The following is a 20,904-nucleotide window of genomic DNA, read 5'->3' as shown; positions in this document are numbered from 1 at the left end:
TGGCCTTTTTGAAAGCAGTGAAACTGGGTATATACTTCTAAGAAAGTAGAAGAAAAGAGAAGAAGGAAGACTAAAATGAGAAAAAAAGAACAGAGTTGGAAGAACAGAGATGGGCCCACGAGGACTCAAAGGTAAAGTCAACTAATTTTCTTCCCCAAGAATAAGATATAGGCAGAGACACCAATTTAAAAGTGAGACATGTAATGAAGATTCATGAAATTCAAGGAATCTAAGACTAAATTTGCTAATTTCTGATCAGTTCACAGAAGTTTTATTGATAAAGCAAAAGGAAAAAATCCATAACACAAAGTTACCTTAACAGGGGCTGGCCCTGTGGCCCAGTGGTTAAGTTCGCATCCTGCCTTGGTGGCCCGGGGTTCACCAGTTTGGATTCTGGGTGTGGACCTAACATATCGTTCATCAAGCCATGCTGTGGTGGCATCCAACACAGAAGAACAAGAATGACCTACAACTAGGATATACAACTATGTACTGGGGCTTTGGGGAGAAAAAAGAGGAAGACTGGCAACAGATGTTCATTCAGAGCCAATCTTCCTCACACAGACACATACAAAAGTTACCCTAACAGGTCTAATAAGCTACAGAACAATTCTTTTTTAAATATATTACAGAAGACGGTGGTGATGGTGATGCAGTTTTTAAATCTCCCAAATCCACCCAAACAGAGAAACTAGGATAACAAAACCAAAAAGCCTTCAACAATACCCACAACAAAACTAAGTGATAAGGTATGCCCACAAACACCAAAATAGAAGCGGATAAGGTAAAAAAACAAGAAAACCCACAAGATCTGCATAATATCAGCATTTGTGAGGAAGGGAGCGAATAGAAGCCAGGGTATCTGATAAGCCTGAGAAAATCGAAACAGCGAAAATCAGCAATAGAACAGTTAATAAAGGCTGACACTGAGATGAAAACTGGAGGGAGAAGAATCCAAATTGACCAGTACAGGGACATGGGAGCAAAGGTAAAAGAAGGTCTAGATAAAAAGTGAAGCCAAGAGAGCTCAGAAAGCACAAGCTAATGTTTTTTAACACTTCGTAAAAAAACTGAAAAAGGAGCTTTAAATCATGAAGCTGGAAATTTTTTCCTGACTCATTCCTCCCATCTGAAAGATCAGGCAGATTAATTTCACACGAAAATAAATAGCAAAAACAGAAGCAGTCAAATCTCAAAGTTATTATGAGGAAAAGATGTTATAACATCAACAACATCCCTAAAGAAACTGAAAGCAAAGTTTAAAACATGCCCACAAAGTGGATGAAAACCACAAACTAATTATTCAAAATGACCTAAAACAAATTAATGAAACGATAGAAGATTTGAGAGAACAACATAAATAAAAATTAGAAGAACTAGAAGCTGGCCCCATAGAATAGTAGTACGTTTGGCAAGCTCCACTTAGGTGGCCCATGCTTGCAGGTTCAGATCTCGGGCACGGACCTACACCACTCATCAGTGACCTGCATACAAAATAGAGAAAGATTGGCACAGCTGTTAGCTCAGGGCTAATCTTCCTCAAGCAAAAAAAAGAGGAAGATTGGCAATAGATGTTAGCTCAGGGCCAATCTTTCTCAGCAAAAAAAAAGAGGAGGGGGGCAGCCCAGTGGCATAGTGGTTAAGTTTGCACACTCTGCTTTGGCGGCCCAGGAGATCACTGCTTCAGATCCTAGGTGGGGACCTACACACCACTCATCAAGCCATCCTGTGGTGGCGTCCCACATAGAAGAACTGGAAGGACTCACAACTAGGATATGCAAGTATGTACTGAGGCTTTGGGGAGAAAACAAAAAGAGAAAGATTGGCAACAGATGTTAGGTCAGGGCCAATCTTCTAAGAAAAAAATTAGAAGAACTAAAACATGAGATGATAGAATTCAGAAAATAACAAATAGAACAAAAAATTAATTTCAGAAATGAAGATTACATTGAAGCAGTGCAAGAGCAAATACAAAAAAAGGCCTTACAAGAAATAGAAGGTGAGATAAGGAAAATTTTTAAATCAAAAAGAAATTAACAAAGCGATTAAAAAGACTTGAGCAAAAGTGGCAACAAGATGGTCATAGAGGGAGACCCCAAAGAGGAAAACCAAAGCAATAGAGAACAAATACTGAAACCTATGTTGCAAGAAAACTTTCCTAACAAGAAAAAACGACTTACATTTATCTTGAAAGGGTGCACTGTGTATCTAAGAAAATCACCTTAGAATAACCAACTCTAAAACATATTCTAGTAAAACTGCTAAACATGTAAGAAAAAAATATACTAAGCACCTAGGCAAAAATATCATGTCTGGGGTTTACTTCATAATAATCTGTAGTTGGGGACAGTGGGTAGGAGGATAACTGAAACATGACGGGACATGGGTTGATAATCGTTGAAGCTGGATAGGAAATGAGGGTTCACTATACTACTCTGTAAGCTTCTGTGTGTGTTTAAGGTTTCTCATGGAGCATGAATGAACTATTACTATGCACAACTTAAAATGAATCTCACAAATATTGGGCTGAACAAAAGAACAAAGAAGCCAGACATAAAAATGAGCATTCCATTTATATTAAGTTTAAAACAGGCAAAACAAAGCTGTGATGTTAGAAGTCAGGATAGTGGTTACTCTTTAGGGAACAATAACTGAGAGGGGACCAAGGTGGCTTCTGCTGTGCTGGAAATATCCTCTTTTTGATCTGGGCATTGGTTACAAAAGTGTGTCTACTTTGTTGAAGTTCATGAAACTTTACACTTATTATTTAAAGTCCTTTTCTATATGAATGCTGTACTTCTTAAAAAGGTTTTTTCATTTGTAAAATTAAAAATAAAAATGAATAAACACCTATTTGTTTTATATTCTAAGAAGCTTATTTCTGGGGCCGGCCCCGTGGCTGAGTGGTAAAGTTCTCTCGCTCCGCTACGGTGGCCCAGGGTTTCACTGGTTTGGATCCTGGGCGCGGACATGGCACCGCTCATCAGGCCACACTGAGGCGGCATCCCACGTGCCACAACTAGAAGGACCCAGAACTAAAATATATACAACTATGTACTGGGGGGATTTGGGGTAAAAAAGCAGAAAGAAAAGAAAAAAAAGATTGACAACAGTTGTTAGCTCACGTGCCAATCTTAAAAAAAAAAAAAAGAAGCTTATTTCTACACCCAATTTTAGTACATACTCTAGGAAGACAGCTTTACTACTAATCATATACCCAACTCTGTGTTAATAAAAACAAGGGATACCCAAAATATACCCAAAACCTAGATATCAAAAGAGAGTAATTAACCAGTACCTTCAACCTCCTGTAATGAATCAGTGTTTCACCAAAGTATCTAACAAGTAGTCAGACTGATTGCTATCCACACATACATACACCCAGAGGTGCTACTCAACATTGAAATGCCTCAAGCACTGCTAAATCCACAAAGCCTACTCTTGTATATCAGTAACACTGCAGCAGTTTGACTTACCATATACCAACTTGACCAACTAGAACATACATACACATACTTACATACACATAGAACATACATACAACACCATGTAACCTTGTTCTACAAGGCATTGAGGGACAATCATATAAATTGCTGATGAACACACTCTGCCTTGCCCTGTTGTGAAAGAAGATACACATACTCTCCAACAAATACAAAAGCTGGTCAAGATAAAAAATTTAAAGTTAAAAAAAAAAAGCTGAACAAGGTAAAAAAGTGAAAACAAAAAAAAAGCTAGACAAGTTATACCAATCTAGGCCTCATTCTGACCGGATACAGTCCTTTATTTAATACAGAGATAAAATCCATTGCATGAGCCTCCTTTACTCGTTACCTCAAATCCATTAGCTTGCCCAAGTCACACCGCCAGTGAGGGGTGAAATTAGAACTCCTAACCATTAAAACTGCGGGTCTCAGAGATAAAGCTTCAGAAAGGCAGTGATGTTGAGACACTTTCCTCCCCTATCTCAGGCCCACCCATCCACCACTAAACATTAGTCTTGTAGCATTTCAGCTAGTGCTCCCCTTGGAATAAGCAAATCCACGGATACTGTGCCTTATAACTCAGGCTCCCTTAAGAGATTAAAAAAGGTTTCCAATCCATGATAATTTTCAATATTAAAAGAGTGCAGAGTCAAAGAGAAGACTGCACATCCCTTATCTGCTTCCTGATGCCTATGAAATATTTTCACTCTACTGTTAGAAACGAAGAGAAATGGGGGCCTCTGGCTCTGGCCATGATAAAACTGTATTGGACTGACCTTCACACAAAACAACAACTATAAACCACGCAAAAGGGGTTGGCCCTGTGGCCGAGTGGTTAAGTTCGCGCGCTCTGCTTCGCCGGCCCAGGGTTCGCATCCTGGGTGCGGACATGGGACCGCTCATTAGGCCATGTTGAGGTGGCGTCCCACATGCCACAACTAGAAGGATCCACAACTGAAAAAATATATGACTATGTACTGGGGGGATTTGGGGAGAAAAAAGCAGGAAAAAAAAAAAAGAAGATTGGCAACAGTTGTTAGCTCAGGTGCCAATCTTGAAAAAGGAAAAAAACCACACAAAATATTTAAAACAACTGTGTGGCAGAATTGTTGGTGGCCTATCCAGATTCCCTTGGATCCATTTTCCCAGTCCTGTGCACCCAACTACCAGCAACTAAACACTTGGCTGCTAACAGCTCATATCTGCAACCTTTAGAGTATGAACTCACAACAGGGGCAATAATTAGTTCTTGGGAAGCAACATAAACAAAAAAACCCTCACTCTTTTTATGTATACAGCACAGATAAAAATATAGTACATAAGCAGATATACAGTAAATTTATGGTAAGAAAATTTCATGGGGGGTGATTAGGAAAAAAAATGCCTAAGAAGGCTAAGGGTACAATTATGAGCAAAAATGTTGAGTAACAATGTTTTGGAGGATTGTGCATGGGTACTGGAGTTGCTTTGCCCACAGAGAGAGCCAGAAATACTTGGAAGTTTGACATTCCCTAGAATGGACCATAGCCAATGACTGACTACTGTGGGAATACAAAAGTTCAACTCCCTTGCCTTGGGGTGAGACAAACTCTAAGGTGGTAATTTATGTTCTAGAGTATTCTAGAGATGAGGGTAAGTCTGAGTCTTCACCTGAATGGCACCCTCCTTTGGCTTCTTCCCTTTCCATACCCTGCTTCTCCCACTCCCTTAATGGTTTACCTAGGACAAAAACCGGAAAGGACCAATAGAAAACCAACAGCAAGATGATAAACTTAAACCCAATTATAATAGTAATTATGTTATATGTAAAAGGACTATATAGTCCAATTTAAAGGAGGAGATTTCAGATTGGATAAAAATACGCCATATGCTGTTTATAAGTTGTTAAGTCTAAATATAAGAACATAGAAAGGTTGAAAGAAAAAGTATGAAAAAGGATATAGTATGCAAGCACTAGCTAAAATAAAGCTGGTATAGTCATATTAATATCTGACAAGTAGACTTTTTGTTTAAATCATAAAAGTGATTTTCGTTAACTTATTTCAAAATTAAAAACATATAAAAGAAACAGTTAAAAATCAGGGTTACCATTTGGGGCCGACCCCATGGCCGAGCAGTTAGGTTCACACTCTCTGCTTCAGCGGCCCAGGTTTTCGCTTCGGACCCTGGGCACGAACCTAGCACGCTCATCAAGCCATGCTGAGGCAGCGTCCCACATAGCAGAACTAGAAGGACCTACAATAGAATATACAACTATGTACTTGGGGGCTTTGGGGAGAAGAAAAAAAAAGATTGGCAACAGATGTTAGCTCAGGCGCCCATCTTTAAAAAAAAGAGAGAATTATTAACTATTTAGTGAAAGCTTCTTAAAAAACTAAGCCACTCTCTTTTTGAGGATTCACAAATAAACATTATTGAATATATGTAAAATATTATATTGTGCAACATAGAAAGAACTTTAACTACAGAACTGGATGTACCCTTTTTCTTTCAATTTTGCAAACCTGTCTTTCTATGGTTACAAGATTTATTTCCAATCATGATAGAGATCAGCCAGATGAGAAAAAAATTATATATATGTTTTCTCCTTTTTATTTTGAGATATGACAAATGGATTTTAAGGCAAAAAAATATTACTGGAGATAAAGAGGAATACTAGTGATGATAAAAGTGTCAATTTGAATGAATATATAACAAACCTAATTTGTATTCACCTACAGAAATCCATTATTAGATAAATGTTTTGTACATATTTTCTCCCAACTGTTGGCTAGTCTTTCCATTTCCTGAATAGTATCTCTTTAAATAATGGTTTTATTAAATTTTAATTAACATACCATCAAATTTACCTATTTAAAATGCACAATTCAATGGTTTTTACTACACTCATGGACTTGTAAAGTCATCACCACCATCAATTTAGAACACTTTCATTGCCCCTCAAAAAACCCTATACCCATTAACAGTCACACACCCCCCAATCCCTAGTCCTAGCAACCACTAATCTACTTTCTGTGAATAGATTCGCCTCTTCTGGATATTTCATATAAATGGAACCATATAATATGTGGTGCTTTGTGATCTGGCTGTTTTATTCAATTACAACATCAGGCTCAAAGTCCAAGATTTGGTGATCTGTATCAGATCCGGGGGCAGCTCCTTTGGTGTGACTGTTTGTGACTTATGAACTAAAATCATCTGCCTCACACACCCCCAACATGCAATGGGAAGACACGGAAAGGATAACCACAATAAAGAGTCCCATCATAAAGGGGAAGAATGGGAGACACATGACAGTTACTTGTTCGCAGCAATTTTGGAATTCAGCTAGACAAATGTTGCCAGGATCTTCTACTCCAGTTGCAGAGAATGTTCCTTGATTAGGACCCTGTTTTTCTCCTTGGGAGTGGCTCCTAGTCTATTGTTCTGTATCGTCCTTGGCTATACACACGCCAATCCTGGTCAGATCTTCCCCATGGAAACAGCTGGAGGTGTATGTCCCCTGTGGTGCTTCTCCATCTTGCTTTGACCTCCCATCTCCCCAGTAACTCCACCCCCCTCCTTGTTTAAGATTCTTTTTAAGCAAGCTCTCCTGGGATATTCACGCTACCAGAAAAGTAGTCAAACTAAATTACTTATCCTGTATAATGGTTATTACTTAAAATAGGATTCACACACACACTTTCAAAACAGCTGAAAACAGGAGAGTGGCTAGAATCGAAGCTATATATTGAGCTATATAACTCAGAAGGCTCCGAACACCCAAGGTAAGTGGCTAGTTGAAGAGCCCTGAATATCCTGTGTAGTTGGAGCCCAGTTAAAACCTATTATAATGTATTTCCTGGAATAATCACACTGGGCCTTCCCTCAAAGCCATTAAAAGAAAAGGATGGGGGAAATAGAGAAACGTCATCCAATCCAAGTCCTGCAGCACCCTCACATACAATCTATAATATTCATCCTGTGTGAAGAATAGTTTTAGCTCACCTCTTCAGTTGGATATCCTTTCTCCTCATCTCCTTCTTTGTCTTCTACTATGAAGCAGCAACAAATTTCAGCTTCTGGTTACAGCTTCCCTAATTAAAACTATAACCACTGCACTGAACAAGCAGGATTCAATGGGTGCAATGAGAAGGTAATTTTATTTGTATTGTGTCCTCCTAAATTTTTTTCCAATAATGACCCTTAAATGTATGAAAAGATACATACCCTCATTCATAATAAGATGCAAATAAAGTTACGTTGAAATGCCATTTCTCACCTCCCAAATTGGCAAAATTTCAAAAGTTTAAAATACATTGTTATGAAGCTTTGGGAAAACAGGCACTTTCATACATTGCTGGCGGGATTTATAAGGGTACAGCTTCCATGGAGGATCTTTCAGCAGTATTTACTAAAACTGCAAATGCATTTACCGTTGACCTGGAAATTCCTCTTTTAGAAATGAGTCCCAGAGATATACCTGTGTATGTAACCTGTACATGTACAAATTTCTATACACACACAATTTTTCATTGCATCACTTTTTGTAATAGTGAAAAATGGGATAAAACCCAAGTGTCCAGCAATAGGGGATAGGTTGAACAAACCATGGTATATCATACAATAGAATATTATGTAGCTATTAAAGAGATTGAGGAAGACCTTTATGTTCTGACATATAGAAAGATCTCCAGGATATATTGTCAAGTTATTAAAAAAGAAAAAACAGAGTAAGACTTTACAGAAGATATCCAGGAATCCATCCCTCTACCAAAACAACTGAACCGGCAGGAGCCATCTGAAGTGACTGTTTTGGACCCCTGGAGTTTAGTCAAACAATGGCAACGACCAGGGCAGAGCTTGACAACAAGATTGGTAAATTTTGGTGAATTTTAACCTTTTGCATAGTGGCTACCATCCATCAGCCCCCAGCAGGCAGCCTTCGGTACAGCAACCCACATTCCAGGGAACATCTTCATGACATTACATTTGACAATAATTTCTTGGATATGATAACCAAAAGCACAGGCAACAACAAAATATATATAAATAAACAGGACTTCATCAAATTAAACTTTTGTACATCAAAGTACACTATCAAGAAAGTGAAAAGACAACCCACAGAATGGGAAAAAATATTGGCAGATCATATATCCGATAAGGGGTTAATATCCAGAATATATAAAGAACTCCTGCAACTCAACAACACAAAACAACTAACCTAACTCAACAATGGACAAAGAGCTTGAATAGGCATTTCTTCAGAGAAGACATACAGATAGCCAATAGGCATATGAAAAAGTACATCATTAGTCATTAGGCAAATGCAAATCAAAATGATAATCATAGGCCACTTCACACACATTAGGATGGCTATTATCAAAAACAAACAAAGAGAAAATAAGTGTTGGATGTAAAGAAACTAGAACTCTCCTGCAGTCCTGGAGGGAATGTAAAATGGTACAGCCACTGTGAAAAACAGCTTTGTAGTTCCTCAAGAAAGTAAATACAGAATTACCATATGATCCAGCAACTCCACTATTAGGTATATACCCTAAAGAAGTGAAAACAGGGAGTAGAACAGATATTTGTACCCCTATGTTCCTAGCAGCATTATTCACAGCAGACAAAAGGTATAAAAGACCCAAATGTCCATCAACAGATGAATGGACAAACAAAATGTGGTACATACATACAATGGGATATTATTCAGCCTTCAAAAGGAAGGAAATTCTGACACATGGTACAACATGGATGAACCTTAAGAACATTACCCTGAGCGAAAGAAGCCAGACACAAAAGGACAATTATTGTATGATTTCACTCATATTGGGTACCTAGAGTAGTTAAATTCATAGAGACAGAAAGTAGAATGGTGGTTGCCAGGGGCTGGGGCAAAGAGGGAATGGGAAGTTAGTGTTTAATGGGTACAGATTTTCAGTTTGGGATGATGAAAAAGTTCTTGAGATGGAGAGTGGTGATGGTTGCACACCAGTGTGAATATAGTTAATGCCACTGAAGAGTACACCTAAAAATAATCGAAATGGTAAATGTTATGTATATTTTACCACAAGAAAAAAAAAGAAGATATACAAATGGCTAATATGAACATGAAAAGATGCTTCCCATCAATGGTCACTAGAGGAATGCAAATCAGAACCACGAGATACCACCTCACCCATTAGGATGGCTAGTATCAAAAATAAACAAAAACCGGTGTGCAAAGCAAAATGGCCGAGTGAGCTGACCCGGGATTCTCTCCCCTCCAAAATACAACAAAAGATTGGAGGAACTGAATTTCAGAGAATAAACATAATGCCAGCTCGTTAGAGACCTACAATACCAAGAAGGTGGAGATCATAAACCTAGCTTTACACCCTCGGAGGCGCCGGAACAGTAGGAGAGAACATCGCTCCCTCCCCTAGAGTCTGCGATCGCTGCAGCACGGGTCGGGAAGGAGCGGGGGAGTGGCCGCGAGACCGGGGGATCATCCAGGACTCCTGCCGCTGATTCAGTGGAGACCCGCTGACGGGGGGAAAGCTTCCATCCGCGGGGACCCTATAAATCAAGGGCCTTGGGAGACCAGAGAACAGAACTGATCTGAACCCAGACCGGGGCGTGTGAGTAACAGCCCCTCCCCCCCAGCGAAGCCAGTGGGCACAGCCATCTTGCCACAAGGCGGAGAGCTAACACGCCGCTCTCGACCCCCATCTGGTGGTGGCAGGCTGTAACTGCAACTGAATTCTACCACCATGAGAAAAAACCGCTTCTCTACCATCCAGCAATTTATAAAAGCCCCAGACCAGAAGGAAGACAATAAAAACACAGAATTAAGTCCTGAGGACTTGGAATTAGGTAAACTAAGTGATAATGAATTCAGAGCAGCTATAATCAAAAAACTCAATGAGGTAGAGAGAAAGATAGAGAAACAAGCCGAGTTCTGGAGTTACTTCACAAAAGAGATTGAAATCATAAAGAAGAATCAAACAGAATTACTTGAGATGAAAAACACAATGCACCAGATAAAACAGAATACAGATTCCCTGAATGCCCATGTAGACAACATAGAGGAGAAAATCAGCATAATCGAGGACAGACAGGCTGAATGGCTCCAGACAGATGAAGAAAGAGAACTAAGAATTAAAAAAAATGAGGAAAATCTCCGAGAGATAATGGATTCAATGAGGAGTAAGAACATAAGGATCATAGGAATTCCCGAGAATATGGAAAAGGAAAATGGAGCAGAAAGTGTGCTTAACAAAATTATTGAAGAGAACGTCCCAAATCTAGGGATCAGTGGAGAAATGTGTGTAGAGGAAGGTTTTAGATCTCCTAGATTTGTCAATGTGAAAAGACCCACCACAAAGCACATAATAGTAAAGTTGGCAAATAGGAATGATAAGGAAAGAATACTCAGGGAAGTAAGAAAAAAAAAAGAGAATAACCTATAAAGGAGCCCCTATCAGACTGTCAGCAGATTTCTCTACAGAAACCCTACAAGCTAGGAGAGAATGGAGTGATATATTCAAAGCTTTAAAGGATAAAAACCTTCAGCCAAGAATACTCTATCCAGCAAGAATTTCCTTCAGATATGAGGGAGAAATTAAATCTTTTCCAGACAAACAAAAGTTAAGGGAATTTGTAACTAAAAGCCCTCCATTACAAGAAATCCTCAAGAAGGCTCTCATACTTGAAAAAAGAAAAAAGCGAGAAAGGGGACACAATCCACAGACTAGGGAGACCGATGGATAGAACCAGAACAGGATAGCAAATATTCAACTATAGCATTAGGGTAAAAATAAGGAAACTACCAAAACAAGGACGATCTTAGCACTCTAACGACAAATTAATAAGACGAGTTGGAATAAAAAATGAAAATAATTATTTAGGAGGGGAAGAGCAAAGGGTCTAAATCAGTATTGGTCGAGTAAGTAAGAGACCACCAGAGAATAGACTATATTATACACGAGATTCTAAATACAAACTTCAAGGTAGACACTAAAATAAAGTACAGAACAGAGTCACAAATCATAGATAAGGAAAAATCTAAGAAACCCAGCATAAGAAATTGCAGTATTAAATGGGTAGTCTAAAGCACACAGGAAAAGAAACACAGGAAAACAAAATAATGAGCGACAGATTGACAGCATTAAGTCCACATGCATCAATAATCACTCTCAATGTGAACGGATTGAACTCTCCAATAAAAAGACACAGAGTGGCAAAATGGATTAAAGAACAAGATCCAACAATTTGTTGCCTCCAGGAAACACACCTCAGCCCCAAGGACAAACACAGACTCAGGGTGAAGGGGTGGAGGACAATACTTCAAGCAAATAGCAAGGAAAAAAAGGCAGGTGTTGCAATTCTCATATCAGACCAAGTGGATTTCAAAATAAGACAGGTAAAGAGAGACACAGAGGGACAATATATAATGATCAAAGGGACACTTCATCAAGAAGAAATAACGCTTATAAATATCTATGCACCCAACACAGGAGCACCAAGATTCATAAAGCAACTATTAACAGACCTAAAGGAAGATGTTAAAAACAACACAATAATAGTAGGGGACCTCAACACCCCACTCACATCAATGGACAGATCATCCAGACAGAAAATCAACAAGGAAAAGTGGAGCTGAATGAAAAACTAAAACAATTGGACTTAATAGACATATATAGATCACTCCACCCTGAAGAAGCTGAATACACATTCTTCTCAAGTGCACATGGAACATTCTCTAGGATAGACCATATGTTGGGAAACAAGGCAAGCCTCTACAAATTTAAAAAAATTGAAATAATAACAAGCATCTTCTCAGATCATAGTGCTATAAGGCTAGAAATTAATTACAAGAAAAAAGCTGAGAAAGGCACACAGATGTGGAGACTAAACAACACACTACTGAACAAGCAATGGATCATTGAAGAAATTAAAGAAGAAATAAAAAAATACCTGGAAACAAATGAAAATGATAGCATGCCATACCAACTCATATGGGATACAGCAAAAGCTGTATTAAGAGGAAAATTCATCGCAATACAGGCACACCTTAACAAACAAGAAAAATCCCAAATAAGCAACCTTAAAGCACACCTAACTGAACTAGAGAAAAAAGAACAAATGAAGCCCAAAGTCAGCAGAAGGAGAGAAATAATAAAAATCAGAGCAGAAATAAATACTATTGAAACGAAAAAGGCAGTAGAAAGGATCAATGAGACAAAGAGCTGGTTTTTTGAGAAGATAAATAAAATTGACAAACCACTAGCCAGACTTACAAAGAAAAAAAGGGAGAAAGCTCAAATAAACAGAATCAGAAATGAGTGAGGAGAAATAACAACAGACTCTGCAGAAATACAACAGATTATAAGAGAATACTACAAAAAACTATATGCCAACAGAATGGATAACCTAGAGGAAATGGATAAATTCTTGGACTCCTACAATCTCCCAAAGCTCACTCAAGAAGAGGCAGACAATTTGAACAGACCAATCACAAGGAAAGAGATTGAAACAGCAATCAAAAACATCCCAAAGAATAAAACCCCAGGAGCAGATGGCTTTCCTGGGGAATTCTACCAAACTTTCAGAGAGGATTTAATACCCATCCTTTTCAAGCTATTCCAAAAAATTAGGGAAGATGGAACACTTCCTAACACATTCTAGGAGGCCAACATCACGCTGATACCAAAACCTGACAAGGACACCACGAAAAAAGAGAACTACAGACCAATATCACTGATGAACATAGATGCAAAAATTCTCAACAAAATTTTGGCAACCAGAATTCAGCAATTCATCAAAAGAATCGTACATCAGGATCAGGTGGGATTCATACCAGGGACACAGGGATGGTTGAACATCCACAAATCAATCAACGTGATACACCACATCAACAAACTGAGGAATAAAAACCACATGATCATCTCAATAGATGCAGAGAAGGCATTTGACAAGATCCAACAGCATTTATGATAAAAACTCTGAACAAAATGGGCATAGAAGGAAACTACCTCAACATAATAAAGGCCATATACAACAAACCCATAGCCAACATCATACTCAATGGGCAAAAACTGAACCCCATCCCCCTGAAAACAGGAACGAGACAAGGATGCCCTCTATCACCACTCTTACTTAACATAGTACTGGAGATCCTGGCCAGAGCAATCAGGCAAGAAAAAGGAATAAAAGGAATCCAAATAGGGAGGGAAGAAGTGAAACTCTCGCTGTTTGCAGACGACATGATCTTATATATAAAAAACCCCAAAGAATCCATTGGAAAACTCTGAGAAGTAATCAACAACTACAGCAAAGTTGCAGGGTATAAAATCAATTTGCATAAATCAGTAGCATTTCTATACTCCAGTAATGAACCAACAGAAAAAGAACTCAAGAATACAATAGCATTCACAATCACAACAAAAAGAATAAAATACCTTGGGGTAAATTTAACTAAGGAAGTGAAGGACCTATATAATGAAAATTACAAGGCCTTTCTGAGAGAATTGGATGATGACATAAGGAGATGGAAAGACATTCCATGTACATGGATTGGAAGAATAAACATAGTTAAAATGTCCATTCTACCTAAAGCAATCTACAGATTCAATGCCATCCCAATCAGAATCCCAATGACATTCTTTACAGAATTAGAACAAAGAATCCTAAAATTCATATGGGGCAACAAAAGACCCCGAATTGCTAAAGCAATCCTGAGAAAAAAGAACAAAACGGGAGGCATCACAATCCCTGACTTCAAAACATACTACAAAGCTACAGTAATCAAAACAGCATGGTACTGGTACAAAAACAGGTGCACAGATCAACGGAATAGAATTGAAAGCTCAGAAATAAAACCACACATCTATGGACAGCTAATCTTTGACAAAGGAGCTGAGGGCATACAATGGAGAAAAGAAAGTCTTTTCAACAAATGGTGCTGGGAAAACTGGAAAGCCACATGTAAAAGAATGAAAATTGACCATTCTTTTTCACCATTCACCAAAATAAACTCAAAATGGATTAAAGACCTAAAGGTGAGACCTGAAACCATAAGCCTTCTGGAAGAAAACGTAGGCAGTACACTTTCTGACATCAGTATTAAAAGGATCTTTTCGGACACCATGCCTTCTCAGAGAAGGGAAACAATAGAAAGAATAAACAAATGGGACTTCATCAGATTAAAGAGCTTCTTCAAGGCAAATGAAAACAGGATTGAAACAAAAAAACAACCCACTAACTGGGAAAAAATATTTGCAAGTCATATATCTGACAAAGGCTTAATATCCTTAATATATAAAGAACTCTCGCAACTCAACCACAAAACATCAAACAACCCAATCAAAAAATGGGCTGGAGACATGAACAGACATTTCTCCAAAGAAGACATACTGATGGCCAATAGGCACATGAAAAGATGCTCATCGCTGATCATCAGGGAAATGCAAATCAAAACTACACTAAGATATCACCTTACACCCGTTAGAATGACAAAAATATCTAAAACTAATAGCAACAAATGTTGGAGAGGTTGCGGAGAAAAAGGAACCCTCATACACTGCTGGTGGGAATGCAAACTGGTGCAGCCACTATGGAAAACAGTATGGAGATTCCTCAAAAAACTAAAAATAGAACTACCATACGATCCAGCATCCCACTACTGGGTATTTATCCAAAGAGCCTGAAGTCAGCAATCCCAAAAGTCCTGTGCACCCCAATGTTTATTGCAGCACTGTTTACAATAGCCAAGACGTGGAAGCAACCTAAGTGCCCATCAACAGACGAATGGATAAAGAAGATGTGGTACATATATACAATGGAATACCACTCAGCTGCAAAACAGAACAAAATCATTCCATTTGCAATAACATGGATGGACCTTGAGAGAATTATGTTAAGTGAAATAAGCCAGCGAGAGAAAGACAATCTGTGTATGACTCCACTCATATGAGGAATTTAAAATTATGGACCAAGAACAGTTTAGTGGATACCAGGGGAAAGGTGGGGTGGGGGGTGGGCACAAAGGGTGAAGTGGTGCACCTACAACATGACTGACAAACATTAATGTACAATTGAAATTTCACAAGATTGTAACCTATCAATAACTCAATAAAAAAAATAATAAAAAATAAACAAAAACCGAAATAACAAGTGTTGGATGTGGAGAAATTACAACCCTCCTGAATTGCTGGTCAGAACGTAAAATGGTGCAGTCACTGTAAAAAACGGTTTGGTGGCTCCTCAAAAACAAAAACAGAGGTACCATTTGATCCAGCACTATTTCACTTCTGGGTTAAAATGGCAAATTTTATGTTACATATATTTTATTACAATGAAAAAAAGAAAACTCCAGACAGGTATGCTACCTTTTTTGTAATAAATAGGAGCATAAGATTCATATTTGCTTATATTTACATAAAGAAATACTGTAACAATAAACACATAAAAATATTAACCTGTGGGGCCGGCCTGGTGGTGCAGCGGTTAAGTCTGCACGTTCCGCTTTGGCAGGCCAGGATTTGCCAGTTCGGATCCCAGGTGCGGACATGGCACCACTCGGCAAGCCATGCTGTGGCAGGCGTCTCATATATGAAGTAGAGGAAGATGGGCATGGATGTTAGCTCAGGGCCAGTCTTCCTCAGCAAAAAGAGGAGGATTGGCAGCAGATGTTAGCACAGGGCTGATCTTCCTCAAAAAAAAAAATTTGCCTGTAAGAGGACAAAGAAAATTAGGTGGATGAGGACAGATGTCAGAGGAGTCACATATGTATACATATGTCAGTGTTCACTTTTCATATGACTTTTATTTTAAGTTATGTAATGTATTACCTATTCAAAAATGAATAGATTTTTCAAACAAGTAAATAAAATTTATTCAGATATGTTCTTCCCTACCCCTTGATGAAAACTAAAGCTGTCACTTGACTTTTTTGATCATTCTTACATAATTAAAGGTCCTATAGTCAATTCAAATCACAGTCTCAATTCCATTTTAAATAAAAATGTTTGATCCCATAAAATTACAAGCGCTTCAAAGTTAATTTGAGTTTAGATCTTGTCCTATCCCACAGATGGACTCAGTGGTGGGTTAACTCTTTTCAATGGCAGAGGTGAGCATAGCCCTCTTTCCCCTCTTCAAGCTTCTACTCTTCCTTTCTGAACCCCCTACTCCACCCAGAGGAAGAGAGAAATAGTCTTACTTTACCTGTAAGGTCATGAGATGGTTTCATGCTTTCTGTGCTTGCAGATATTTAAAGATGATTCTTGGGGCTGGCCCAGTGGTCTAGTGGTTAAGTTTCTGTGCTCAGCTTCAGCGGCCCAGGGTTCGCAGGTTTGGATCCTAGGCACAGACCTAGCACCACTTGTCAAGCCATGCTGTGGTGGCATCCCACATAAAATAGAGGAAGATTGGCAGAGATGTTAGCTCAATGACAATCTTCCTCAAGCAAAAAAATGAAGATTGGTAACAGATGTTGGCTGAGGGCCAATCTTCCTCACCCAAAAAAATAAATAAAGCTGACTCTTTCGGGGGGGCTCTTCCTGGGTTCTTAGAAGATACCCCCCACAAATCATTGTTGGACTCTCACCTATGGTTCCCTTGACCTGAAAGGATGCACCCTATTCCAAGTAACTTACTCATTCCTAACCACTAGAAATTCAATGGGACTCTGCCATCTTCTCCTCTATGAGCCTCTTCACCATTTACATGGCCTTTGAGTCAGATTATGCATGAACCCCAGGCTGTTCTTCACATCTGGTTCGTGGGAAACACTCACACATTGATTGTCTAACAAACTCTGGAAGAATAGGCTGATTCCAATCTACTAGGTACTCTCCTTTGCTCGACTTCCAAGCAGCAAGTCAGATCTTCTCTTGATCTCTAGATTTCCTGTAAAGGAGTCAGACTTCAGTGAACTGCAACTGGATAAATTCGGAAGACACATACCAAGCTTTCCAAGTGGTGTCATTGAAGCCTCTGTCTTTTGACTTGAGTTGAGGGGGAAATCACATGCTTGCTTGTCTCCGTTGAGAGGGAAGCAGGGTTCAAAGCCCACCAATAGCTCTCTCCAGAAAGCTTTTTAAAACTTCCTCTCCTCTCTCTTATAGTGGAGAAATTGCAACACCTTGGCAAAATGATCAAAATTAATATAACCAATGAGAGGTAGGTAGATGTTAGGTACCTTAAGAGGTGATACTCTGAGAAAAATACACTATTTATGTAGCATTTTGACTAGGGACCATAAACTGAATATAATCATAAGAAAACAACAAAAAAACTCAAAATAAGAATAGTTCTCTTAAAATAAAAAAATTTTCTTCAGTATTCTTCAAAACTATCATTGTTATAAAAGACAAGGAAAGGCTTTAGGGAATGTTCCAGATGAAAGAGAGTAAAGAAACAACTAAATGCGATACGTATACTGCAACCTCTAGTGGAGAAAAAAACAAATGCTATCAAGGACATTATTCAGCTGACAAACTAGAATGTGGATGGTAAATTATTTTAAAATATTGTTTGATATTAAAATATCCTGAAGTTAATAACTGTACTGTGTTTACATAACAGAATGTCCTTTTTCTTAAGAAAGATACAATGAAGTATCTGGAGACAAAGGGGTGTGATGTATGCAGCTTATTCTTTAAAAATTTAGAAAAAATATATATACTTTATAGAGAGAGAAGGAGATGATAAATCTCTGTTTAAAAAAAGCAAGCAAGATAAAATGTTAATAAGTAAAACTGTATAAAAGATATACAGGTGTTTTTTGTACCATTCTTGCAACTTTTTTCTGTAAATTTGACATTATTTCCAAATAAAAAGTTTTTATGGGGCCAGCCCTGCAGCCGAGTGGTTAAGTTCGCGCACTCCGCTTCAGTGGCCCAGGGCTTCCCCAGTTCTGATCGTGGGCGTGGACCAAGCACCGCTCATCAGGCCATGCTGAGGCGGCATCCCACATGCCACAACTAGAAGGACCTACAACTAGAATATACAACTACCTATGACTAGAATATACAACTACGTGCTGGGGGGCTTTGGGGAGAAGAAGAAGAAAAAAAGAAAACACTGGCAACAGATGTTAGCTCAGGTGCCAATCCTTAAAAAAAATAATTCTAAAAAAGCTTTTTACTTAAAAAAATCTGTTCTCTCTCTTTTAAATCTCCAAGAACACGACTCATTTCTATCCTTGTTAAAGGGAAAGGGACCAAGAGTGATAGATCTGCTTTTTTAACAAATTCTTTGTCTTTTTAATCATTTTAATGTGAAAACAGCACACGAATAGAAAAGTGTATATTATGAACACCTGGTTTGAAAAATAATAACATGAACATCTGTGCACCTAGGATGTAGCTTATGAAACAGAACACCATCAATGTTTTAGGAGCCCCCTCACCCATGCTGTGCCTTTTCCTAATTACGCCTCTATCATTCCACCCCAGGTAATCACTTTCCTGAATTTTGTGAGAATCGTTCAATCCATTTCTTCATGTTTTTATCACATCTACTGTAGAGCTTAACAACGTAGAATTTAAATGTGCCTCTTTTACATTATAAACAAATAGAATGTTCTATGGTCTGAATGTTTGTGTCCCCACAAAATTCATATATTGGAACCTAACCCCCAAGGTGATAGTTGCTTAGGTCATGAATGTGAACCCCTGATGAATGGGATTAGTGCCCTTATAAAAGAGGCGCCACAGAGCTCACTAGCCCCTTCTGCCACGTACGGATACAACAAAAAGTCTGCAACCCAAAAGAGGGCTCTCACCCAATGGTGCTGGCACCCTAATCTTGGACTTCCAGCCTCCAGAATTGTGAGCAAAATTTCTGCTGTTTATAAGCTACCAAGTCTATGGTATTTTGTTACAGCAACCTGAACAGATTAAGACAGAATGATATAATATTTACTTTTCTATGACTTGCTTTTTTTCCCTCAATACTACATTTTTGAGATTTATTCATACTAATGAGTATAGCTAAGTTTCATTAATTTTCATTGCTACAAAATAGATCAATCTATGACTACACTACAATTTATTTATCCAGCTTACTACTGATGAACATTTGTGTCGCTTCTATGTTTTTGTCATTATTAAATAATGTTGCTGTTAACATTCTTGCACTTGTCTCTTGATAAATACATGCATGAGCTTTCTCTAGGATACATTCCTAGAAGTGGAATTGCTGGTATGCACCAATGTTCAACTTTACTGTTGACTAGTACTGCCAATTATCACTAGATAATGCCAAAATGTTTTTCAAAGTGATTGTACCAATTTACATTCCCACCAGCTGTGTAAGAGAGAAACTTTTGCTCCATAACCCTTGTCAACACTTGGTACAACCCAACTTTTAAATTTGTCCATTCTAATAAGTGACAATGGTATCTGATCATGGTTTAATTTGCATTTCCCTTGCTACTAATGAGTTTAACCTCTCTGCATATACTTATGGGTTGCTTGTGTTTCTCTTTTATGGTGCCCATTCATATCTTTTGCTCTTTTTTCTGTTGGGTTTTCCTTTTCTTATTGATCTGTAAGACTTCTTTATACATTCTGGATATCAATCCTTTTTCAATTATATGTGTTAAAATTGTTTTCTCCCAGTTTATAGTTATATTTTCACTCTTTTTGATGTCTTTTTTAAACAGAACTTTTTCAATTTGAGGTAATCAAATCGATTAAACTTTCATTTTTTGTCTGAAGTTTTTTTGTGTTTTAACAGAATCCTTCCTTATCCTGAAGTTATAAAGATATTGTCTTTTAAAGGTTTTACAGCTTTGCCTCTCATATTTAAATCTTTAATTTACTGTGAATTAATTTTTGTTTATGGTTTGAGGTAGGGACCTGACTTTTTCTTCCAATTGGATTGTTCTTGGACCTTTTTTTTTTTTTTTTGAGGAAGATTACCCCTGAGCTAACATCTGTTGCCAATCCTCCTCTTTTTGCTGAGGAAGACTGGCCCTGAGCTAACATCTGTGCCCATCTTCCTCTACTTTATATGTAGGATGCCTGCCACACCATGGCTTGCCAAGCTGTGCCATATACGCACCCGGGATCTGAACCAGCGAACCCCGGGCTGCTGAAGTGGAACATGTGAACTTAACCACTCTGCCATCAGGCCGGCCCCTGGGCCATTATTTTAATAATTATCTTTTCTGCCTACTGATTTGCAGTACCCTTACTGTCCCTATATGTACATATATGTGTGGTGGTTTGATTCTCTATTCTGCTCCACTAATCTATTTCTCTATTCCTGTGTCAGTTCAACACTCTCAATTACTGCACGTATAGAGTAAATTTTAAGATCTTGTAGCAACCTTACTACTTTTCTTCAGCATTGTCTTGGATATTCTTGGACCTTTGCTCCTTCATATCAATTATAGATTCAGCTTCTTAAATTCAAAGAAAGACTCTGTTAGGGATATTGGAAT

This window comes from Equus asinus, chromosome 11 (assembly GCF_041296235.1).
Source record: "Equus asinus isolate D_3611 breed Donkey chromosome 11, EquAss-T2T_v2, whole genome shotgun sequence".
Classification (NCBI taxonomy): Eukaryota; Metazoa; Chordata; class Mammalia; order Perissodactyla; family Equidae; genus Equus; species Equus asinus.
The sequence above is the reverse complement of the archived record's forward strand: the minus strand, read 5'-3'. Positions refer to the sequence as shown.